The 26406-nt window shown below is 35.3% G+C and overlaps 1 long non-coding RNA gene across 2 annotated transcripts in view; it reads left to right on the top strand.

Annotated features, from left to right (window-relative positions):
* The window catches only part of LOC105490904 (uncharacterized), a 129083-nt gene extending 103665 nt beyond the window's left edge, over positions 1–25418 (top strand). The window contains exons 3-4 of one of the 2 annotated variants that reach the window (XR_011623676.1): positions 588–669; positions 25309–25418. This is a non-coding gene — a long non-coding RNA (uncharacterized lncRNA). Of the gene's footprint in view, positions 1–587; positions 670–10555; positions 10678–25308 lie in introns of those variants that run through there. The other variant, XR_011623674.1, reaches the window with a different exon arrangement.
* Positions 25419–26406: the final 988 nt, after the last annotated feature.

Raw genomic sequence — 26406 nt, 5'->3', positions numbered from 1 at the left:
AACAGGGCTCCCTGAAAAATAGACTAGGACAGAGAACATTATAATCATTGCATACTGCATAGAATTTTGTCCTGAAGCTCACCCATGCTTTTTGGATAAAGCTGATACCCCAAAGTCTTTCCCTTTCTATAATGTACATACAGTCATTCTTGTGAGACTCCTCATTTCTCAGAAACCTGGAAGATCATCTCTATAACCCTCTGAATTTCATTTAATATGTGAAATTTGGTTCTCAAGTTGATCAAGACAGCAGGGAAAAGAGAAAAATGAGTAGGAAGGTAAAGCCAACTTTTTTACCACTTCCTGTGGTTTAGCTGTGTCCCCATCCAAATCTCACCTTAAATTCCCATGTGTTGTGGGAGGGACCTGGTAGGAGGTAAATGAATCATGGGGATGCACAATGCTAAGGTTAAGACTTAGCCCTTTAAGTTAAGACAATCCTTTCTTGATTCCCACTACTGGATTTTCACATGGGAAGAAAGAAGCCAGATACTTCCCTAGCAGAAAAGCATTCTGTGTTTCCCCCCCATCAAAAATGAGTATCAAGTCTTACCCATGCTTAACACAGTACCAATGTTTCTTTGCAGATAAGGATTTCTCTAGGGAGAATTTGCACCACTCTGCAAGGACACTAATGAGGCAGACCAGGAGCTGACAGACTTATGCCAGGTAAGGTACTTTCTTCCCAGGCGGAGGCTGATTTTTTAGTTTCAGTGTATTATCTTCTCTTTTTTCTGTTTATTGTTAGCCATGGAGGTGTTCAGAGTTATTCCATTTAAACCTACTTTAAATTTTGAATAGGATCATTTAGAGCTTCTAACTACCAAAATTTCTCTTTTTCTTAATCTTGTTTTTAAGAAGACCTTTTTTTCCTCCCTCTAATTTTCTACTGAACTGACTTCTTGGTTCACACAGTGGATAGTAAGCCTTTGGGAGTAAAAAAATTGAAAAGCCTGCTCCTGGCTGACCTAGTGAAGCAAACATTTAATAATTATCACCTGGATCATAAGGACATGTACTTGAAAGAGAAACTGACATTTATCTTCTCCTTGAAACTAAACAGCTTGTCGTTGGCATATATGAAAGTGTCCCCTTTGGGGAGTCTATTTTTCTCCACAGTCAACATAGTGGGAAGGGAAAGTATATAAAATCTTAATAAATAATATTCCTTCAGCACTTAAAGGCCATAGCACACTGTGCTAACTTCCTTACACGTGTTGTTTTATTTAATTCTTACCTCAATGCATGGAATTAGAGTTACTTTTGCTCTTCTCACATTTTACAGCTGAGAAACTGAGGCTCATGTGACTTACTCAGCTTTACAATATACATACTTGGAAGAATGGTATCGAACAGGTGGGCAGGGGTTCTTAAACTTGGGCTCATTGACTTCCATTGAATAGAATAATAGTTCAATCAATGACTTTCATTTGTAATCCTATATCTATAATTGAATGCATTTATAAACATTTATATTAGTTGAAGAGGTGACCACAGGCTTCATCAGACTGCCATAGTGGTCCATGACATCCAAGTTAAGAACTGTTGATGGTGATCTAATTTCCATCAGTCTCTCCCCTAAGAGATATCATCTTCTCATCTTGTGAAATCTTTTGTCTTCTTCAGCATCTCTTGTGTTATTTCTTCAGATTGGGGACAATGGTCTTCTCTAAAGTGGGATTTCTGTATCATTTTTAAGACAGGTAATATTTACAAATCAGTATGATTTTTATGTGTGATATCAATAGCCTCTTGAAGTCCTCATTCAATATACATAGCAACATATATTCAATTGCAAATAACATTGATTCCATTTTATGTTGAAGTATACAAGTTTAAAACATTTCATATCCTTTTATTATTCAGGCTTCCAAGAACAGGAACCTTACAGCTATTATCTTTTTAGTATCTTATCATTGATTACTGGAAGATGATACTATGTTGCAATGGATCAAAAATCTTTTGAATGTTTTTATTCAAAGCCAGGTGCAGTGGCTTATGCCTGTAATCTTAGCACTTTGGGAGGCCCAGGTGGGAGGATTGTCTGAGCTCAGGAGCTCAAGACCAACGTGGGCAACTCGGTGAAACCCAATCTCTACTAAAACACACACAAAAAATTAACCGGATGTGGTGGCGTGCACCTGTAGTCCCAGCTACTCAGAAGGCTGAGGCAGGAGAATTGCTTGAACCCAGGAGGTGGAGGGTGCAGTAAGCCAAGATCACACCACTGTACTCCAGCCAGGTGACAAAGCGAGACTGTCAAAAAGAAAGAAAGAAAGGAATAAAGTTATTTATATATGAAACAAAAATATTTCAGTCAGAAAAGCACCTCTCTTTCTCTATATAGAAATTTGCTCATCCTTCCATTAACTTTATAACTACTTATCTGCATTTTGTTCAGCAGTTTATCTCTTACTAACTTGTACTATAGTTACTTGGGTAAACCTTATTTCCTCCGAGGGTCTGGTTATCATTATGTCTTCTAGTTCCTAGGGTAGAGTCTGGCACACTGTAAAAATACAGGGAATTTCTGTTCATAAATGACAAGTATTTCTCTACACCCAGTAGACACTAACAGCCATAACAACTCTGTTTAGCAGACTGATTCCCAAGAGAGATGGAGAGAGAGAAACAGAGACAGACAGACAGACAGACAGACAGAGATAGAGAGATCTTATTCAAATGAAAAGTAATCATGTAAAGGAAACTTTAGGAAATGAATGAAGTAAGTAACTGCCTCATTGGTAATTCTAATTATATTTGGTTTCTTATTAAGCCTTTTTCCTAAGATTCTTGTAATTCCAAGATGCCATTTTAATCAATTTAAACAAATAAATTTGTTGAATTTCTACTGAGGAAAATATATTATACCAAGCTTCATAAGGGGTAAAAAAAATTCAAAGAGCTTAAAGCCTAAAACCGAAGGTATACATTGACAACTATGCCACAGATTGGTAATCACTTATCCAGTAAATAATCCAATCAACTCATACAGGTTCTTAGTAGGGCTGCTAAGGATGTTATTTATAGTTTTGCAGGTTGTCTACTGTGTAATTTTAAGACAATTCAAGTCATTGTAGACTTATGTATTTACTATGATGATTTTCTAGCAGATAGCTAAAAAATGATTTTTGAGCAAGAAGCACCTTTAACAATCTTGCTCACAAATCTTTTAAAGTGACAGTTGGAACATACTGAAATACAAAGCAGATCTAATGTCTGCTGTTATGCATCTTACATTCTAAGTGAGATGAGTCAGATGATAAACAAACAAACAAAACCCAAGAAAGTACAGGCATACCTCAGAGCAAGTTCAGTTCCAAACCAGGACAATAAAGTGAGTCACAGGAATTTTGCTTTCCCAGTGCATATAAAAATTATGTTTACACTATACCATAGTCTATTAAGTGTTCAATAGTATTACACTTTTTAAAAAATACATAGCTTAATTAAACATACTTTATAACTATAAAATGCTAACAATCAGCTGAGGCTTCAGTAAGTTATAATGTTTTTGCTGGTGGAGGGTCTTGCCTCAATGTTGGTGGCTACTGACTGATCAGGGTGGTTGTCATTGAAGGCTGGGATGGCTGTGGGAATTTCTTAAAATAAGATACCAGTAAAGTTTGCTGCATTGATTAATTCTTCCATTCACACAATATTTTTCTGTAGAGCTAAGCATGGTGGCTCATGCTTGTATTCCCATGTACTTAAGAGGCTAAAGCAGGATGACTCTTTGAGGCCAGGAGTTAGAGACCAACTTGTGCAACATAGCAGGCCCTATCTCTAAAAATATGTTTTTAATTAGCCTGGATTTGTGGCAAGTGCCTATATTTCCAAATACTCAAAAGGCTGAGGCAAGAGGATCCCTGGAGTCTAGGAGTTCTAGGCTGCAATGAGCTGTGATGACACCACTGCACTCCAGCCTGGGCCATAGAGTTTCTTTCCAAAAATAAAAATAAAAAAGAAAGAAAAGTTTTATTTGAAGCACGTGGTGCTGTGTGATAGCATTTAACTCACAGTAGAACATCTTTTAATTTTTTTAGAGACAGGGTTTTATTCTGCTTCTGCTTCTGCTTCAGCTTTAGCCTGGTGTTATAGGCATGAGCCACTGAGTCTAGCCTATCAATTAAGTTTATGTAATATCCTAAATTTTTTGTTATCTTTTCAACAATGTTCATAGTACCTTTACCAGGAGTAGACTCTATCTTAAAAACCACTTTTTTGCTCATTCATTAGAAGTAGTTCTTCATTTGTTCAAGTTTCATTGTAAGATTGCAGCAATTTAGTCAAATATAATCTTAAGTATCCATTTCTAATTCTAGTTCTTTTTCTATTTCCACCACATCTTCAGTGACTTTCTCCATTGAACTCTTGAACCCCTCAAAGTCACCCATGAGAGTTAAAATCAAGTTCTTTCAAACTCCTGTTTATATTCATTTATTGACTTCTTGAATCATGAATGATGATTCATGACTCATGAATCATGAATGTTCTTAATGGCAACTAGAACTGGAAACCCTCTCCAGAAAGTTTTAAATATACTTTTCCTAGATCCATGAGAAGAATCACTATCTACGACAATTATAGCTTTATAAAAGATATTTCTTAAATAATACAACTTGAAAGTCAAAATTTCTCCTTGCCACATGAGCAACAGAATGACTGTTATGTTAGCAGGCATGAAAACAACATTCATCTCCTTGCACATCTTCATCAGAGCTCTTAGGTGAACAGGTATATTGCTAATAAGCGATGATATTTTAAAAGGACTGTTTTTTCCTCAGCAGTAGGTCTCTACAGTAGGCTTAAAATACTCAGTAAACCATGCTATAAACAGATGTGCTGTTGTCAAGGCTTTGTTCTTCAATTTATATGGCACAGGCACGATAGATTTAACATCAGTGTTAAAAGCCATATAAATTTTGGAATGGTCAATAAGCATTGTCTTCAACTTGAAGTCACCAATTACATTAGTTCCTAATAAAAGTAAGCTTTGAAGCCAGGTATTGACTTTTCCTGTCTAGTTATAAAAGCTATAGGTGGCATCTGTTTTTTTTTTTTTAAAAAAGGGTGTTTTATCTCCATTGTATATCTATTGTCTAGTGTGACCACCTCCATCCACTGTCTTAGTCTAATCTTCTGGATAACTTGCTGTAGCTTATACATCAACACTTGCTTCACTTTGTATTTTCATGTTATATAAATGGCTTCTTTCCTTAAACCTCACAGACAAGCCTCTGGTAGCCTCAAACTTTTCTTCTACAGCTTCCTCAACCATCTCAGTCTTTGTGTAACTGAAGAGAGTTAGGGTCTTGCTCTAGATTAGGCTTTGGCTTAAGGAAATGTTGTGGCTGGCTTGATCTTCTATGCAGACCACTGAAACTTCCTGTAAATCAGCAATAAGTCTTTTGTGTGTGTGTGTGCGCATGTGTGTGTGTTCACTAGAATGGCACTTTTAATTTCCCTCAAGAACGTTCCGTTTGCTTTCAATACTTAACTAACCATTTGGTGTAAGACGCCTAGCTTTCAGTATATCTTGGATTGGGACATTCCTTCCTCACTAGCCTTAGTTATCTCTAGCTTTTGATGTAAAGTGAGAGGCCAATAACCCTTCCATTCACATGAATACCTCAAGTCCATTATAAGGTTATTAATTGGTCTAATTTCAATATTGATGAGTCTCAAGGACTAGGGAAGCCGAAGGAGAAGGAAAGAAACAAAATAATGACTGGTCAGTGCAGCAGTCAGAACACATACAACATTCATCAATTAAATTCACTGTCATATGGGTATAGTTTTTGGTGCCCCAAATTAATTACAATAGTAATTGTATTTTCGTCAAAAACCCTGACCACAGATAACCATAACCAGATGTGACAATAATGAAAAGGTTTGAAATATTGCGAGAGTTACCAAAATGTAACACAGAGACTCAAAGCGAGCACCAGCTGTGGAAAAATGGTGCCGAGAGACTTGCTCTACACAGGGTTGCCACAAATCATCAATATTTTTTAAAAACACAGTCTCTGTGAAATGCAATAAAACAAAGTGCAATAAAACAGTGTTTGCACGTATGTCAGATGATGATAAGTATTAGGGAGTAAAATAAACAGTGTCAGAGGACAGAGAGTAATGGAGGAGAATATCTTACTCTGTTAAATTCAATGATGAGGAAGGGCCTCTCTGATAGAAACGGATGGTGCCCCCCTTTAGCATAGATTTGGTTGGAGAGAAGGACAATGCTTGCAGATATCTGAAAGGAGAGAGTCCCATTTAGAGAGCAGAATATGAAACAACTCAGAGGTTTACGTTTGCGATGCCTCGTAATTGGAATATAAAAATGATGACAGAGCACAAAGAAGGAGGAAGAAATCAATTCCATCTCTTGTTTGTAGCGTTTTTTCACCCCTCAATTTTCCTAGTCATCCTCAATTTTCACTGTTGGATAATATTTTTACATATTTTTAACAAGATAATAGCTTCCAACTAGCTTCTATGGAGTTAAATCTCATAAAGTATCATATATTAAACTATTCATTATCAATTAAACATTTTATATTTTAGCAAATATTTGTTTTGAAAATTTTAGGTTTTATTTCAGTGACAGACCTGAAATACAAATATTGATTTTCAGCTATTTGTCAAATAGAAGTACTGTATTCAGCTGGACATGGTACAAGCCTATGAGTGGTCCAGGGACCTTGTATTCCTGGAAGAAATAGCCATAATGAATAAATACTAGTACTTCAGGCCTGTTACCTGTTAACACTCTCCAAATAAATAATAACTCAGGTCTTCAATTCTGATGAATGACCAACACTCTTAAAGAAGAGAAATTCAGGCTTCTATTACTAACCTTAAAATGAATCATTGCTTTATTTTCACCTGAAGAAATACCAGAATGCTATGATTTTGGAGTATCTGCTTATTAAGAACTTTTTAAAACATTTCACCTGGGAAAGTGTCAGATTACTTCTTGCAACGTGTTCAACAGACAGCGAGGAACTGAAGCCATCAGTCCAACAACTCATGAGGAACTGAATTCCACCAAGAGCCACTTAGGCTTGAAAGTAGATCTCTTCCTTTATAAGATTAAAGATGACTACAGCCCAGACGACAGCTTGATTATAGCCTATGGGAAACCCTAAAGTAGAGGCTCCAGTTAATTGTACCCAGATTACTGACCCATATTAACTGTGAAACAATTAGTATGTTTTGTTTTAACCTGCTAAAATTCATAGTTATGTATTATGTAGCAATACATAACAAATACAAATCATCCACACCTACAGAGGAATTAGTCTCAACCTGACATCACCAAAGGGAGTGAAGCTAGTATTTGTTTTAACAAAGATTTCCAAATAGATCATCACTTTAGATATCTGGATACTACAATTGCTCCCTAGATCAAATATTTAAAGCCAAAGTGAAAAACGTGACAGATTAAATACATCTTTGATTAGGGATATTTCAGCATTGTGGCCTCCAACACAGAGGACTTAATACATGATGTTGCCATTTTTTATAGCAACATTGTACTTGCTCATTTTTAACCTAGAAACCAGGCTGAGGAAGAAAATAGTCAAAATATATAGCATTCTATACATTCTAAGCATCTACAAGTTCCTACTGATAGGGTTTGGAGAACTATCAAATAAATGTACAGTAAACACACAGGTATGTAAATAAGGTCTATTTTATTTTCATTCTGTTCTATACCACAATGGCTCAAGGCAGATAGCAGAAGACAAACTTTGGCTAACTGGTAAATTACTGGTTGATCCTAAAAATATTAAGTTCTCCTGAGCCTGAATCCCTGCTATTGGTTTCTGCTTCTTTGCTTGCTATGTCAGCAAGGGTAAAAACAGAAAGAAAAAGCAAGAAAACATAGTCTCCCATGCACGTCAAAGGATTGTTTCTTCAACAGAACTGGAGGCTATTAGTCTGATGCTGAAGTGACAGAAAAAGTGACTTCCTATGTGACACAAATGGGAGAAGGAGTCAGAGAAGTCCCTTGCCTATCTAGCACCTGCTTTGTTCATCTTTTTATTATGAGATGTTATTTTTAAACCTTGAATCCTTTTTAAACATCACCTATTAAAATGGACATGTACTTGGGAGGAGTCACCGTAATTTTTTACCAATAAAAATTGAAGTATTAAAAAAAACAGGAATGGTATTAAATAGTCTTCTGGGACTGACCATTAGAAGCAGCAGGCACATAAATATTTACTGTAGCTCACAGCCAAGAGAAAAGGACTGTTGCTATGGCTTGATCTTCTATGCAGACCACTCAAACTTCCTGTAAATCAACAATAAGTCTTTTGTGTGTGTGTGTGTATGTGTGTGTGTGTGTGTGTGTGTGTGTGTGGTGGTTTGTCCCCCACCAAACTCATGTTGAAATTTAATCCCCAATGTAGATAGTGTTGGGATGTGGGGTCTGTCAGGAGGTATTTGGATTATGGGGGAATCACCCTTATGAACAGACTAATGTCAGCCTGAGAAAGTCAGTGAGTTTTTGCTCTCTTGAAAATGGACTAGTTCTCTCAAGAGAAAAAAAAAACCTAGACTCTCCTGCATCTCTCTTTGCTGGTTTTCCTTTCTGGTTTCTGCACTGAGTTGAAGCAGCATGAAAGCCCTTGCCAGAAGCCTAGCAGATGCCAGTGCCATGCTCTTGGACTTCCCAGTCACTGGAATCATAAGCTAAATAAACTTTTTTAAAAAACAATTACCCAGTCCCAGTTATTCTGTTATAGCAACACAAAATGGACTAATACAGATGCCATCGACAATAAAAGCACAAAAGCCTAATGAGACCTAGTAACTTACAATTCTGCTGATATGAATTTTGCAAATACATCTGATCTTAAGTTTACATTCACATTAAATTCACATTTGAATACTCATGAACTATCCTTTATGGTTGACTCATTACTTCAAACCCATTTGTTTCTCAAAAGTGGAACTGGAGAGTTCCTTAGAGAAATGTGACAAATGGAAAATACGGAAACATCAGTTGTTGTAACCAGTCAGATCCTGTAGATTCAGTAAAGTTTCTGCAAGAAAAAAGGCACATTGCCCCACTTCCAGGTTCTCCATTCTCAAATTTATGGTGAGCAAAGAAGCTTTGTTGAGTACTTATGCTTATGGCTGGTACGTGACTTGAGGCTATAAAATACAAAATGCTAAGTTTGAATGTATTTCAATTAACTACAAAGCAAGTTCACACCATCATTTTCCAACCACTCAGAGTATCTGTAACATTAGTTAGATGAATCATGATTTCTATAATCCAAAAGGTTATTACCAATTGGTACTCTATTAAAAATTTTCACTGAGTAAGATAACCTATTGCATATGACTATATCCATAAATGGACTCTTAAAGATCTGGTTTTGACTGATTTGAAGAGTTAAATGGCACAATACTTTCACTTTTCAGAATCAGTAATCAAGTCATAATTTATTTGGGGCATAGGAAATAAATTCTAGGTCAGGATTCAGAAATTCTGTCTTTTGCCTTGAGGCTTGTCTAGCATGTATATAGCCAGCCTTCTAGGAATTTCAATCCATTCAGAAAGTCATTACCTTATTTATGAAAGAAACTTTAGTAAAAAAGAATTATATAACTTTTTATGAGAATTTTTTTTAAAGTAAAGCTATCTTAAGGAAAACACTGTACTGCGTAGTTAGGAGAGACAGTATTTGATTTAAAATAATCCAAACTACCATAGCACAGATCACTCTAAATATGCAGAGGCAAAATAAAGTTAAAGTTGCAATGTTGGGAATTAACAAAATGTCTAATTAACTTTTTTGTTTGAGGCTCTCTGCTAACTTGGTGTTGGGGGCAGGTGGGAAATCATCTCCCGTGAGAATCTGTAACCATAAGCTGGCACATACGTTTCTGGAGTGATTTAATGTTACCCATGAAATATAAAATGATGTCAAATGGAGAATTTCATTTGGTCTGCATTCATACTGCCCTCAAAATCCGAAATAGGTCTTAAATGTAGGGTTTGACTTAACACTATCTCAGATTACTTTTGATTGTTGGTAACTAGGACAGACAATACAAGAAAAAAAAAAAAAAGCTTAAAAACATAATCAAGGAATGAGAGTCTAAAGAATCAATGTACAACATTAAACATTAATAAAACCTATAGAATTAACCAGCTAAATAAGTCTGCTTTTAAAGAGGGGTACATATCAGTCACGAGATATAGAACCAAAAAAAATCTGTAGTGCAATGATAACAGGACAGTTTTTTCAATAAATGTTGCTGGAACAATCGACTATCCATCTAGAAAAAATATATACCTGGATTCCTTCCAGACATTATAACAAAATCCATCTTCAGGTGTTTAGTAGATCTAAATGTAAAAGGCAGAACAATAAAACTTCAACCAAGGAGAATATATAAATTGTATTAAGGTCGTAAAAGACTTTGAAACAAGATACAAAAGCTTTGTATTTTATTTTAAAAGTCTTGTATCAATAATGAAAAAAGATTGATAAATTACATTAAAATTAAAAAGTTTTATTCTCAAAAGATGCTATTATAAAGAGTGAAGAGGCAAGCTGGGGGAGAAGATTTCCACGACACGTGTATCCAGCAAAAGACCTGTATACGAACTATATGAAGAATTCCTATAAACCAAAAAGGAAAATGCAAGTACTAAACCAATTTTTAAAATGAGTTAAAAATTCTAGCAGGCATTTTAAAGTAGAGTATATCCAAATAGTTTACCAGTATGGAAAGATATTCAATGTTATTTGTCATTAAGGAAATATAAATTAAATCTACAATGAGATTCTATTATAGATTCATTATGATAGCTAAGATTATAAAGACTTATCAAACCAGTGTGTAAGGGTGTGGAATATATTAAAATCTCATACACTGTGACTGGACATGTGAATTTGTACTTCTGAAAAGTGTTTGGCAGTACCTTCTAAAGCTGAATATGCACATACAACATGATCCAGAAATTTATACAACATAAATTTGTACATGTGTATATCAAATATCACAAATATCAAATGTCATGCACAGAAATGTTTGCAGGAGCAATATTTGTAATAATAATTAAAAATAAGAAAAACTGGAAAGAACCCAAATGTTCTTTTGTAGTAAAATTGATAAATTAATTGTGGCACATTATCCAATGGACTAAATTGAATACTGAGAAATAGTGAGTTACTACTACATATAAAAACATAGATAGAACTAAAAAATACAATATACGACAGGCTAAGCTAAGCCCACTGAGTACATACAACATGGTTTCAGTCATATAACTTACAAAAAAGCACAAAAAATAATTTCAAAATTAAATATAGTATAATGGCTACCCTTTGAGGGCCATTTCTGGCTTGACTTTAAGGAAGTTTCTGTTCTATTTCTTGATCAGGGTGTTGATTTTAAGGGATTATTCAATCTTTGACAATGTGTTGGGCTATACACTTAGATCTACATGTTTTGGGAGTGCAAAATATATTTAAGTAAAAGTTTACTCAAAATTATAATATGTACATAAAAATCCCTTCTAATCACTTCATTCACCTCCATCTAATTAATTCTTCCAAATCTGCCAGATTTCCTTTGAACTATTTCAACTTAAATAGCTAGATGATCCATGGCCCAATGTACAATACAACTGTTTGGGCAGCCTTGCTTAGAGCAGAACATGAACTGAACAACATGATCTCTGATATCCTTAACCTCTGCTAATTCTAAGCCTTCAAGGTTGCTTACTCTGATTATCACATTGTTATAATTTCCTTCACCTCACAACCCTTAAATGCATACCTTACCAATGAACTTTTTACAAGCATTTTCATTTGGAAAATAAATTTCTGCACCTGTCTTCACAAACCACTAAAAGGATATTAATTTCATCTCCATTTTATAAACAAGAAGGCTGAGATTCAGCATAATCAAATAGCCTCTTTAAGACCATTCAACTGATATATGGTAGATTATTTTTCGCTTACTCATGGAAATTTTGTAAAAATTCTTAAATCACATCCTCGTATCCCCATCATGTTTCCCTAGTTGGGCTGAAAATTCTTCAAAGCAGAGACCATATTTTTTCCTTAGTGTCTCTCCACAATGTGTTACATAGCATTGTGCAGTAACATGCATGCAGTAGGTAATTAATAAATGACTCCTGAGAAATGGCAACATTCTTCAGTCTTGTCAGTATTTGAGCATCTAAAAACACATCATTCTAAGCAAAGACCTGAATGACTAAATCATCACCTCAATTCGATAAGATATCTCATGAGCACGGTCTTCTTTGTGACACAAGCCTTTAACTAATTAAAAAAAGCCAGCCTACGAAGAAAGAATAGATGATGTGTTATCAGGCATTAGGATAAGTAGACTAATCTTTCTTTGCATTAATGTCACTATTTACTATCATAGGAAAGTAATGTTATGATTTACTATCATAGGAAAGTGCCAACATATGTTTTTTAGTGGCTAACCATGATTTTAAAATATCTGCACATTGTAAAGTGCTTGCACAAAACATTCATGACAATTATCATGTAAATGGGCTCAAAAGAAAATCAGATACAGCAGTTCACCAAGAATCTGTGTCCTTATCTAATCAGATTCATCGTCTTTCAATATGATGCTGTAAAAGATGCAAACTGAGCAAGGGCAGAGCTGGTCAGCATTTAAATGAGATTTTTCCAAAGGCAAATTCAAGGACTCAAAAGACTCTGTCAAAGGAATGCCAGTATTTTCATTACTGGATCATTTTCCTCTTGAGTATAAGGAGACTTACAAGTGCCCTGAAAGTTATTGTACTTAAAGATGCTTTTTCTAAGGTAAAATGTAAAAGGAATAATGCAGACATGTTGGTCATTAAATTTTATGTTGTGTTTTTTATGAAGGGTATGAAGTTAAAGGCTCATTATCATTAACATAAATATAGTTCATCTTACCCCAAGACCAAGCAATTACAGATGTCATTTTAGAAAATTCATAACACTCTTTTATAATTCTAAGACATGATCAAAGTAAACATCAGTTCAGACTAGTCCAGATCCTCATCTTCAAAGTACCACAATTCACTCACACTTCAACCATCTGAGAATACATAATGGACCTCTATTATTACAAGCAGTTTAGTTTTTTCTTGAATTACAGCAACTGGAAAATTTTAAATATTCTCCTAATATACAGGTTATTCTAGAATTGGCATGGCCTCTGATTCCTCCTTTCACCATCTCACCCCTTAGAAAACCATGGTTACACTTTTCTAAAATCACTTCCAAGTAATAATAGAACTTAAGAGAATCTTTCAGGCAAAGCTTTGGTAACTAAGTTCAGGTGTTCTTATCTAAGTTTCTCCTATAGTATATGGCAACGTAGAAAAGAACATTAAGACAACTAGAAGGAAATACACACACACACACACACACACACACACACACACACACACTAGCACTTTCTATGTAGTTTTCTTTGAATTAGTAATCATAAAAATAAAAAAAATCACATTTTTACCTATAGCTCTCAATCCTAATTGTCCACATAACCTTTGCTTTTGTTTTAGAAAAGGCCAATATGTATGAATGACTTTAGTTTTTTCCCTAAAATTTTATTCTTACAAATTTGTGCCAGGTAAGTACTTCTTCCTTCCTTCCCTCCCTCCCTCCCTTCTTTGCTTTCTTCCTTCTTTACTTCCCTCCTTCCCCTCTTTATCTCTCCCTCTCTTTCTCTTACTCCCTTCTAAAAAGTATTCATTATTTGTGATCTAGAGAGACATCAATGAATTATAAGGAGCAAGACCCTTCCAGCTACTACCTTCTGATCAAAGCTGTTTGAGAGAAAATCAGAAATATGTTAGAAACTTACATGGACAGAATTGAAGAGAGTCCCAGAAGAGGAGAGCTTTTAGCAGAGTATGAACTGATATTCAGAATGAAACAGAAGGCTTCCTGGGCTAAGTGAAAAGGGGTCTAGGAGCATCCTGTTTCTACGCTTAGGAGGATCTGTGTCTCCCTTTTTTTAATAAATAATGGCTGATCTGCAGAATCCCAGTTCTTCTGTATTCTGACAGTGGAACTAGGGGTCTGTTTATAGCTCATAGAGATTCAAAGTCAGGAATTGACAAAGGTAACAAAATAGCAGGGTAAAAACAGAGGGAATAACAGACAATCTGCAATTACTAACTGGCAAAAAAAAATTGTATGAGCATTCTGTGGATCAATTTTATGCTACAGAAAGTAACTGGACTTATATTGCTTTGACCTGCCCAAGAAGGCAGCCTGCCTGGGCTATAAACCCCACCTGTGAAAGGCTGATGGGGTAAATCAAAGCTCAAGTGCTGAGAAAGATTATAGAAGACTAACTAAAGAGTACATCATTGGTGAATAATGTAGTACATGTGTTCATGATAAGGTAATAAAGAACCAAGAAGTGAATCCCTCAAAAACACAGCCAGCATGTGGAAGCCATGGAAAAAGAACTTTAAGGAACAAGATCAAACTTCATCACTTTTCATTTGATTCCCTCTCCCTTTTTTTCTGCTCTATCATTCCCTCCAGTAGAATTGGAATTTCTCAGATTTCGTTTCCTAACTTTTAAAGAACCAACAACAGGAGGGTTGTGGAGAAATCAAAGGGCAAGGACAAATGAAATAAAAGAATACATACATCCCACCAATGTCCACTGTATATTTCAAGGAATAAATTGGTAGGATTGAAGTGTGGAATTGGATGCGAAATTGAGGTTTTGATGTAAATTTGAGATTATAATGAGACCCAAAGTAACCGTATTAGTCAGAGTTATCTAAAGGGACAGGGCTCATAGGATATATGTAGATATGAAGTGAGCTTATTAGGAGAATTGACTCATATGATCACAAGATGAAGTCCCCAATAGGCCATCTGCAAGTTGAGGATCAAGAATCCAATGGTGAATCAGCCCAAATCCCAAAACCTCAAAAGTAGGGAAACCAATAGTGCAGCTTTCAGTTTGTGGTGAAAGGCCTGAGAGTCTCTGGCAAACTGTTGGTGTAAGTCCAAGAGTCCAAAAGCTGAAGAACTTGGAGTCTGATATTTAAGTGCAGAAAGTATCCAGCACGGGGGATAGATGAAGGCTGGAAGACTCAGCAAGTCAAGTCCTCCCACTGTTCTTCTGCTGGCTTTATTCTAGCCATGATGGCAGCTTATTAGAGGGTGTCCACCCAGACTGAGGGTGGGTCTGCCTCTCGAAATCCACTGACTCAAATGTTAATCTCCTTTGGCCACACCCTCACAGACACACCCAGGGACAGTACTTTGCATCCTTCTATCCAATCAAATTGATACTCAATATCAACCATCACAGTCATCTAACCAGAAAGGTATGAAATATGCTTACGATATTTTCCAGTGGTAGGGAAAGAGATTCCATGGTTCATTTTCAAGCAGTGAAAAGAAAGAAAAGGTTGGTACCTACAGTAGTCCATGAATTTTAATACCATCAAAAAATCCAATTACACAGTGTAATCTACTGATTAAAACATGACATTAGTCAATCTCAGTATACTTTCATAGAGTCCCAAATTTAAGAATGTTTATATGGATACATATTTGAAGCATGTGGAATTTAACTGGATTCTGAAATCCAAAGAATAAACAGATTAGGCACCTTTGATTATAGATTAGAAATATAATGAATTGGCCGGATGCAGTGGTTCATGCCTATAATCCCAGCACTTTGAGAGGCCAATGCTGGTGGATCTCCTGATGTGGGGAGTTTGAGAACAGCCTGGACAGCATGGTGAAACCCTGTCTCTACTAAAAAAAAATAAAAATACAAAATACAAAAACTAGCCAGGCATGGTGGCAGGTGCCTAAAATCCCAGTTACTCGGGAAGCTGAAGCAGTAGAATTGCTTGAACCCGGGAGGTGGAGAGGTGGAAGTTGCAGTGATCTGAGATCGTGCCATTGCACTCCAGCCTGGACAACAGAGCGAGACTCCATCTCAAAAAAAAAAAAAAAAGAAAAAAAAAAGAAATATAATGAATTTATTCGTGTTAGGGTGCATATATTCTAATACTGAAATTGATCAAGGGAATCCCATTGAAGATTGCATCTACAGTAGCATCACAGTTTTACCCTGGAACTTTTAGCTACAGATAAACTTTGGTATATAAAAGAAAAAAAGTTTTTAGTATAGCTACACAACTAAGAGAAAAATGCTGCAATTAAATATCTAAATATTTTTTGCTATTGCATTATATAAGTTCCTTATATATTTTGGATATTAACCTCTTATCTGATGTATGGCTTACTACTATTTTCTCCTATTCCTTTTCATTTGGTTGATTGTTTCCTTTACTATGCACAAACTTTTTAGTTTTATGTAGTCTCACTTGTTTATTTTTACTTCTGTTGCCTCTGGTTTGGGTATCAGATCCAAAATTTCATTGCCAAAGCCAGTTTCAAAGAACTTGTGCCTTGTTTTATTCTAAGAGTTTTACAATATCCATGCTTACATTTAAGTCTTTAATTCACTTCAAGTTAAGTTTCATGTGCAGTGCAAGATAAAGGTCCAGTTTCATTCTTTTGTATGTTGATACTCAGTTTTCTGTACACTATTTTATTTTTGGCACTCTTGTCAAAAATTAGTTTACCATTGATTTGTGGACATATTTGTGAACTCTCTATTCTGCTCCATTTGTTTATGTGTCTGTTTTCATGCCAGTACTGTTCTGATTACTATTACTTTGTAATATAGTTTGAAATCAGGAAATGTGATGTTACCTGCTTTGTTCTTTTGCTCAAGATTGTTTTGGCTACTTTTTAGTTACATATGAATTTTCTATTTCTGTGAAAAATGACATTAAAATTTTGCTATGAGTACCATTAAATATGTAGACTGCTTTGGGTAGTACAGACATTTTAGCAATATTATTTCTTCCAATGACATGGAATATCTTTCCATTTATTGTGTCTTGTTCAATTTCTTTCACCAGTGTCTTATAGTTTTCAGTGTACAGATCTTTCATATCCTTGATTACATTTATGCTTAAGTATTTTGCCCTTTCTGATGTTATAGCAGATGAGATTGTTTTAATTTTTTTCATAGTTTATTGTTAATGTTAATTGAAATTAACTTAAAAATTTTAACCTCTAAGTCAGCAAGTGGGAAATCGTAAAAAACTAACACGAGAGAAGTACTTTCTTTAGAAATAACAGGTCCAGATCAGGTGATATTTTCTCCTATGATGTATACCCTCATGTTAGATACCTGGTTAGAATTCTACCTCTAACTAACTGTGTGACTGTGAGCAGGTTATTAAATCTCCCTGTGTTCAGTTTCCTCTTCCTGATGTGGCATGTGATAATAGTATCAACCACAACTACCAACTCTCTCATTGCTGGACAGGGTAAATTAATGTAATAAAAGTACTTATTATGGTGATTGCAACAAGAAAGCACTCGGTAAATGATAGCTATTGCTATTCCTATTGTATCTTTTGACTTATAGGATGATTTTGACCTGTCTCTTTGTATTTTGCTGCATTTATCATTGAATAAGAATCCATTTATTATTATTACCCTATATTCTCTCCCCCTTCCTCCTCGACACATACACATTAGAGAGAGAGAGATAAATTAGATAGATAGATAGATAGATAGATAGATAGATAGATAGATAGATAGACAGATAGACAGATAGATAATCATTCTATTTGACATAAAAGTAGGATAATTTAATACTACTCTAGTATCAAGTATAGCTTCAGGCATCTAGTCAAATTGAATTGAGAAGTCTTTTTAGCATTTACAGTGTCACAGCACGGGCAATTTTGAGAACTGAGTGTTACATGTTTGACTTTCATTATAAGCTCATTTTTTAGGGAAGTTACAGAAAAGTTATATTTCGGAGCTGGAAAGAGCATTAAGGCTTACTGGTGAGTTTCAAATCTCTTAAGACATATGGTAAGAAAATTGTATTAACTCTTACCAAATGTTTGAAATACATATTTGTTTACAAATTACTGTTTTTTGTCCAGCTCTAAGTAACCAAATTCCATCTCTAGCAGTAAAAATTCAGGAACTAAATTTTAAATGTCATATACAAAATCAAATGAAACACTGTATCTATAAATAAAGAGATATACAGACAGATAAATACAAGCTTTGTCTAAAGTGATCTTCCTATATTTCCCATCAGTTTAAAACTGGGTGAACATTTAAGTATATGATAGACAGTTATATTGGTGGAATAGTATATGTAATTAATTATTGTAAAATATTATACATGTATACAAAAGTAATAGCAATTTATAAAAATATTATATATTTTCAATATTATTTTAACTAAATTTCAATATTGTTTTAATTAAATTTAAACTTACATTGTATTTTTGCAGTTTTAAAACATCATTTTATTAGTTTTTTCTTACTTTTTAATGAAATTTTTATTTTAGAATGTATTTAGTTTTCCAGAAAAGTGGGATAATAGAGTTACCATATATTCCACACCCAGTATCCCCTGTGAACAAATGAGCCCATACTGATACATTATTATTAACTAAAGTCCATATTTTATTCATGTTTACTTAGTTTTTATGAATATCCTTTTTCTGTGCCAGGATCTTATTCAGGAAATCAGATTAGATGTAATTGTTCAGTCTCCTTGAGCTCCTTGTAGCTGTGATAGTTTCTCAAATTTCCTTTGATTTTGATGACTTTGACACCTTGGAGGAGCACTACTCAGATATTTTGGAGAATGTCCCTCAGTTGGGATTCATCTGTTTTTTATCTCATGCATACACTGTGCCTATGGGTTTTTGAAAAGAGACACACATGAGTAAAAGGCCATGTTCATTACATTCTATCAACTACATACTATCAACATCATTTATGTTTGTTGATGTTGGCCTTGATCACCTGGTTGAGTTAAGATTTGTAAAGTTGGACGGGCACAGTGGCTCACACCTGTAATCCCAGCACCTTGGGAGGCCGAGGCGGGTGGATCATGAGGTCAAGAGATAGAGACCATCCTGGCTAACATGGTGAAACCCCGTCTCTACTAAAAAAATACAAAAAATTAGCTGGGCGTGGTGGCGGGCGTCTGTAGTCCCAGCTACTCGGGAGGTTGAGGCAGGAGAATGGCGTGAACCCGGGAGGCGGAGCTTGCAGTGAGCCGAGATCGCGCCACAGCACTCCAGCCTAGGCGACGGAGTGAGACTCCATCTCAAAAAAAAAAAAAAAAAAAAAAAAAAAGTTTGTCAAGTTTCTCCATTTTCATGTTACTCTTTTTTTCCCCTTTTACATGCAACTCTTTTGGAAGGAATTTTCTGAGTGATCCCACAATAAGGAGAGAGAAGTTATGTTCCACCTCCTTAAGGACAAGTAACTACACTATTTATTTGGAATCTTTCTCCATGAGATTTATTAATATTTTAGATTAAACTGTAGCCATAACTCTCAAGCAAATCTGTTAAACATTCTGTCTATAGTGCAGACCGTTTGTGGTGCTTGGTTTTGGCCATATTCTGCCCTGTAGCAGAGGGCTAACACACCCCAATCCTTTCTGTCGGTTCTTCAACAGTCTTCATGATGATCTCTATGGAGAAGTGGAGAGATGGGCTTTTCTGAACCTGATTACACACAGGGTGTTGTAAGTCATTCTCTCAACATCAGACTATTCTCTAAATAGATCTGCAGCAAGTAGTTTACTCTGATTCATTAAATTCATATCCTGAGATTGTCTCAAAATCATCCCCTTTAATTCACCTAGAGACTCCTAACTAGGTCAATTAAGTTTTTACTTAAGTCTAACCTAAATCTCATGTGCTATAATTCAAGGAATTTTTTTTTTTGCTTTCATGTTCAGATTAAATTTCTTGAAAATTACTGGGTGTATTAGTCAGGGTTCTCCAGAAAAACATAACCAATATGGTGTGTGTGTGTGTGTGTGTGTGTGTGTGTGTGTGTGTGTGTGTGTATGTGTGGAGAGAGATTGATGTTAATAAGGAATTGACTCACATGATTATGGAGGTTGGCAAGTCCCAGATCTGCAGGTGAGTTCAAAAGCTGGACTCCCAAGAGAGCTGATGCAGTTCCAGTTGAGTCCAAAGATCTGAGAAACAGCAGGGCTATATAGGTCCAGGCTCAAGGCCAGCAGGCTCGAGGCCCAGGAATAGCTGATGTTTCAGCTCAAGTTCAAAAGCTGGGGAGAGCCAATATCCCAGTTCAGAGGCAACCAGGCAGAAGCAATCCTCCTTCACTGAGGACAGAGCTTTTTTGTCCTGTTTAGGTCTTCAAATGTTTGAATGAGGCCCACCCACATTCAGGAGGGCAAATCTACCAGTTTAAATAGTAATCTAATTCAAAACTACCCTCACTGAAACACTCAGAATACTGTTTGAGCTATTATAATATCTGGGAACCCATGGCTCAGTCAAGTTGACAAAATTAACCATCATATTAGGGTAGAGTATTAAAATATTAAGATCTCCAGACAGAACATATGTACTTAACAAGTATATTACAACCTTAGCGATCTTAAATTTCAACATTGGCTTTTGAGAAACTTGGGTGATTTTCTTTCACAGCAAAGAGCTGCAATATATGTAATAGAATTTATTTTTTAAAATGATTATTATTTTTATACCAAACCTAGAACCATGGATACTACCCCTCAATGACAAAAATAGGATAAATTGAGCAAAAACAAAACAAAACAAAATAAACAAAGGGTAAGGATGGGAGAGAAAAATATTATGGTATTTAATAAGAAAACAAAGATATCTAAAATGAGTCATAAATAAAATAATTTTCCACATTTTATTTATCCATCAGTTCAATAAATACATGCCAAGTACTCTCCTCAGTGCTTGAGAGACAGGACTAAACAAAGTACAAGAAGAGATCCCTCTTGAAGCATAAATTTTTACAAGGAGAGATGAGCAATAAATAATAAATTTACTGTTCGTAATCATTAATATCATTGTTAATTAATTATATATAATCAATAATGCATATATTATCAATTATATAATATTATCAATACATAACATAATAATATAATTACATATGATATAATAGTAATAATATATATTACTAGCAATACATCTTATTTATTGTTAACAATGAATATTATTAATAATGTTAATAATTTATTAATATTATTGATAATAGTGAATATTATTCCAACAAGAATATTATATTTAGAAAATTTACTAACATATACAACTTTCAATATTATTTTAACTAAATGTAAAATTATGTTGTATTTTTGCAGTTTTAAAACACCATTTTATTAGGTTGTTTCTTACTTTTTAATAATTTTTTTATTTTAGAATATATTGAAATTTCCAGAAAAATAGTATAATAGAGTTCCCATATGCTCCATACTCAGTATCCCCTGTGAACTAGTGAACCAATAGTCACTTTCTAACTAGTCATCTTCTAACTAGAAGGTGACTTTAGGGCCCCCCATTTTCTCCTACTTTCTGTCTTTGTCCTGAAAAACGCAGAGTGCCTTGACAGCTCTGTGAACCAGCCAGCTGTGTGGTTTCCACGCAGGCTTGAACTCAAGCTAGGCCCAGGCACTAATTAAGCTGTTTAGGTTGTTACTGTTTTCAGTACAATGCTAAATGCATAGAAACTAGCCCTAGCCCTGAACCTCCTTAAACCCTCGTATTAATAAACTCCATAACCCAAATTCCCTTCCCAACCAGTGGAAGACGTATGCAGGTCAAACATCTGTTCTGTTGCAGTCTGTCACCAGAAAGCCTCAGCCCTCTGTATATAAGTTCCTCTCCTAGTTAGCATTGATCACCCTGGTATTTACTGCTTCTGTCTTTGGAATTCCAACCAATGCCAACTGAAGAGAGTTTGAAGCACTAACTGCAGAAACGCCCCTGCTGCGGCTTTTGTGGTGTTTCTAACCACAGGGGATAAATTGGACAGAATAGTGACAAGTGCATGGGAAAAAGAAAAGTAGGGCAGGGGAAAAAGTATCATGGACATCGGTGTTGAGGAGAGCAATTTTAAATATGAGATGAAATTCAGTTTCCTTGAGAAGGTGGTATTTAGGTAAAGTCTCGAAGGCAGTGAAAGAGATAGCCATGTGCATGTGTTGAGAGATCATCCAGGCAGAGTGCAGTCAGAGCAAAACAGAGAACATGACTCACATGTCTGAGGAAATGCCAGAGCGGCTGGAGTGGAATGAAGAATGACAAAGTTGTAGGAAAGAAGGTCAGAGAGGTAGTGATGGTGTTAGATGTAAAGGAGACAAGATTGTATGGATCAATCTGTCCTATAATGGCTTTGCAGGCCATTATTAGTATTGTCCCTTCAATCAAATGTCATTCACATTCAAACTTCGGTGTTTAGTTGACAGTTTGGAGTTTTGCTTACCTGGGCTGGTGTTTAGGAACAAGTGATAAAGCAGTTATTACTCTGTGTTTGATTTGAGGCTAAACATCATAGTGTATCCTTTGGATACAATTGTCATAAAAAAACTTACACATGAAAAAAAAATCACCATCTATTGGAGAAGGAAGAAAGAATAATGGGATTCTAGAGTTCAGAGTGAAGACATGCAAAGCAATAAGTTGCTCACCCCACACCCTTGTACATAACTGCTTACCCATGACTGCACTTTTGTAATGTGGAAAACAAAGTTTGATGGAGAAATCCAATCTGAGTTTTAAGAATACATTTCCACTTCTTAAGTAACTTTTCTGTAACTTTATCTTTAACATTTAGGAATTTCTTTTGTAAAGAATCACATAGATGCTTAGGAAAAATATCTATGACAATATGCTGATAAACTGTAAATCAAAAGTAACTACAATATAATCATATATTTTCTTTTTCTTTTTTTTTTAATTTTTACTTTTGAGATGGAGTCTCACTCTGTTGCCCAGGCTGGAGTTCAGTGGTGCAATCTCGGCTCACTGAGCCTCGGCCCCCCAGGTTCAAACAATTCCCCTGCCTCAGCCTCCCAAGTAGCTGGGACTACAGGCATGCACCACCACACCCTGCTAATTTTTGTATTTTTAATATAAACGGGATTTTGTCATGTTGGCCAGGCTGGTCTTGAACTCCTGACCTCAGGTGATCTGCTTACCTCAGCATCCCAAAGTGCTAAGATTACAGGCGTGAGCTACCACGCTGACCATAATAATACATTTTCTAAATAATAATGTAATGTCACCAGGTATTTTCCAATATATAAAGTACTTTATATTCACAGCTTCATACAATCCTTAATTAACCAATATTATTATTTATGGCTGAGAAAATGTGAAAAAAAAATCATTATGCCCCTTTTAACAATTACACATTATATATTTTTTAACGTCCATGATGAGTATTAATCTTTATCTTTCACTGTGCAAGTGTTATACTTTGTTGAAATACATTTCAAAAGGAACATAAAAAAGAGCGTATGTCACTTACTATATGTAGTTTTTCCACATACAATATATTCATTTTTTTCTTAAAGTGGTATTAGAAGATTAGTAATATAATTTCTAGTTTATGCATGATTAGATTTATATAAGCTCTCTTCTTTGATAAATGTTACCAAGCTAGTAAGAGTCAGAGTCAAACTATGAACCAAGATTCTCTGACTCTAAAGCTAATTCAGAACATATTTAAAGCAGCTCTGCATTTTAGAGAATAAAGAGAGATATCAGAGCCCACAAGGTCTCTGATAATTTATTTAATATCTTTGGATTTTTGTGAGCCCTCTCTCCCAGATGTAAAGTGAGTTTTTGTTCTATAATCAACAGGATGTATTTCTGCATTTAGAATTATATTTCCTGAAAATACAAAGTTTACTATAAAGCATATCTTTTTCTTAAAATATGTAAGAATAAAACAATCTTTACCTCATGTCCTATGTAACCAGTTCTACCATACAATTTCTAGGAAACAGTTTTAGCATAAGGAATGAAGGCTTGACTATTACTGGGACATAAACCTTAATCCTTTGTAAAATTAAAAAAAAAAAAATTCCATTGACGTGTTCTACCAAAAATTCAACTCAGTACTTTCCAGTGTCATCATTACCACTTGTGAGTATTTTGTACTCATCACTCAATCTTTTATTTCACTTAGCGTCTGAGAGAACACTCAAGGGTTGGGCTAAAAGGAGACACAGAAAATAGGCTACTTACTGCAGAGATGAAAAAACTATGAATTTGGGCCAAATTGGATGCACTAACGGGAATATTTTTTACTCTCTGCAAACCAAGAAATTTTTTTTTATTATTTTACAAATGAATACTTACAATAGCTTTGCTGATGATAAGGAACATCAATTTTGAACCTCCATTAAATAAAATGTTTATTCAAAAAACAGATTCCATTTTCCTCATTAGTAAACCTATATTACAAAAAAGGTTTTATTTTTATTTTTATTATTTGAATTTCACCAGTAAAAATCTTGGGGACATCTGTTCTCTCATTTGTTATATTACTACCCATATCATATTCCCAAAACTATTATCTGACGCTTCACAGAAAAAAGTTTTCTAACCGATGTGGTACTGAATTTTGATCCTCACTTGAAAACTGGGGATGCTAAAAGCAGTGTTGATTATCATGAAGATGAGATCAATAGTCCATTGAGTTTAAAAATGGTTCTATTTTGAATTATAGTGCAAATATCATAAACTTTTATCAGCATTTAAAAGGCAAGAAATAAGAAATGTTCAGATTACAAATATTTATAATTTTTGTTTTGTACTTGATTATGTCATTGCAAAATGCTTTCTCTGGCTGGATGCTGCAGCTCACACCTCTAATCCCAGGTTTGGGGAGGAGTGAGAGTGTTTTGGGAGGACTGAGAGGAGTTAGATGATTGCTTGAAGCCGGAAGTTTGAGACCAGCCTGGGAAGCAAAACAAGACTCCATCTCTAAAAAAATAATGATAATAATTAATAAACAAAAACAAATACTTTTTCCTTAGCTTGATTTGCGTCAACATGAAAAGAAAACTCCAGGCAGGTAAACAATTCTTATTAATAAATTAAGAATCCCTGGCACAGTACATTATGATAGTGACCATTCAGCTATACAGAATTGGCACTCAGAGCATGATGTAGTTTAAATGTTTGTCCTCTCCAAATCTCATGTTAAAATGTGACCAGCAGGGCTGAAGTTGGGCTTAATGGAAGGTGTTTGTGTCACAAGGGCAGATTCCTCATAAATGGTTTTGTGCTGACCTCATATTAATGAGTGAGTTCTCAGTGTATGCATTCAGGTGAGATCTAGTTATTTAAAAGGGTGTGGCATCTCCTCCCTCTCACTTTTGTTCTCTCTCCAGATGTGTGATATGCTGACTTCTCCTTTGACTTCTGTCATGAGTAAAAGCTTCCTGAAGCCTTCACTGAAAGCAGATGCTGGCACGATACTTCCATGTCCAGCCTGAAAAACCATGAACCAAATAAACTTATTTTCTTTATAAATTTTTTTCTTTATATACCCAGTCTCTCAGGTATTCCTTTATAGCAACTCAAACAGACTGACACAGAAAATTGGTTCAGAGAGTGGGGTGTTGCTATAAAAATACATGAAAATGTGGAAGCAGCTTTAGAACTGCGTAAGAGAGATTTAAAAATTTTAGAGGGCTCAACAAAAAATACAAAAAGACAAGAAAAAGTTTGGAACTTCTTAGAGAAGTTGTTAAATGGTTGGGACCAAAGTACTAACAGAAATATAGTTAGTGAAGGCATGGCTTACAAATTCTCAGGTGGAAATAAAAAATGTATTGGAAACTGGAGCAAAGGTCACCCTTGTTACAGCCTAGCAAAGGTTGCATTGTGTCCATGTCCTGAGGCTTTGTAGAAGGCGTAACTTGTGAGTAGTGACTTAGGGTATCTGGCAGAAGAAATTTCTAAGCAACAAAGCATTCAAGATGTGGCAAGTTTGCTTCTAACAACCTAAATCACATATGGGAAAAAAATAAATGACCTAGAATTAAAACATATTTAAAAGAGAAGCAGAGCATTAAAGTTTGAAAAATTTACAGCCTGGCTGTGTTAAAAAAAAAAAAAAAAATTCAGGGAAAAAATCCAAGTGGGCTTTAAAGCATCCACTTGCTAGAGAGATTAGCATGACTAAAAGGGAGCTAAGTGCTAATATTCAAGACACTGGGAAAAAGGCAAAGGCATTTCAAAAATCTCTATGACAGCCCCCCACTTCATAGATCCAAAGGTCTAGAATGAAAGAATGGTTTCAGGGTCCAAGCCCAAGGTCCTGATGCCATGTGTAGCCTTGGGACACTGCTTTCCACATCCTCGCTGCTCCAGCTCCAGCCTTGGCTCAAAAGTCCCCACATATAGCTTGGGCTGGTGCTAAGAAGGGCATAAGCTATAAGCTTTGGCAGCTTACATATGGTGTTAATTCTGAAGGTGTGCAAAAT

Source organism: Macaca nemestrina, chromosome 5, assembly GCF_043159975.1.
Source record: "Macaca nemestrina isolate mMacNem1 chromosome 5, mMacNem.hap1, whole genome shotgun sequence".
Classification (NCBI taxonomy): Eukaryota; Metazoa; Chordata; class Mammalia; order Primates; family Cercopithecidae; genus Macaca; species Macaca nemestrina.
Note: the sequence above shows the minus strand (reverse complement) of the source record. Positions and strands in the feature narration are given on the sequence as shown.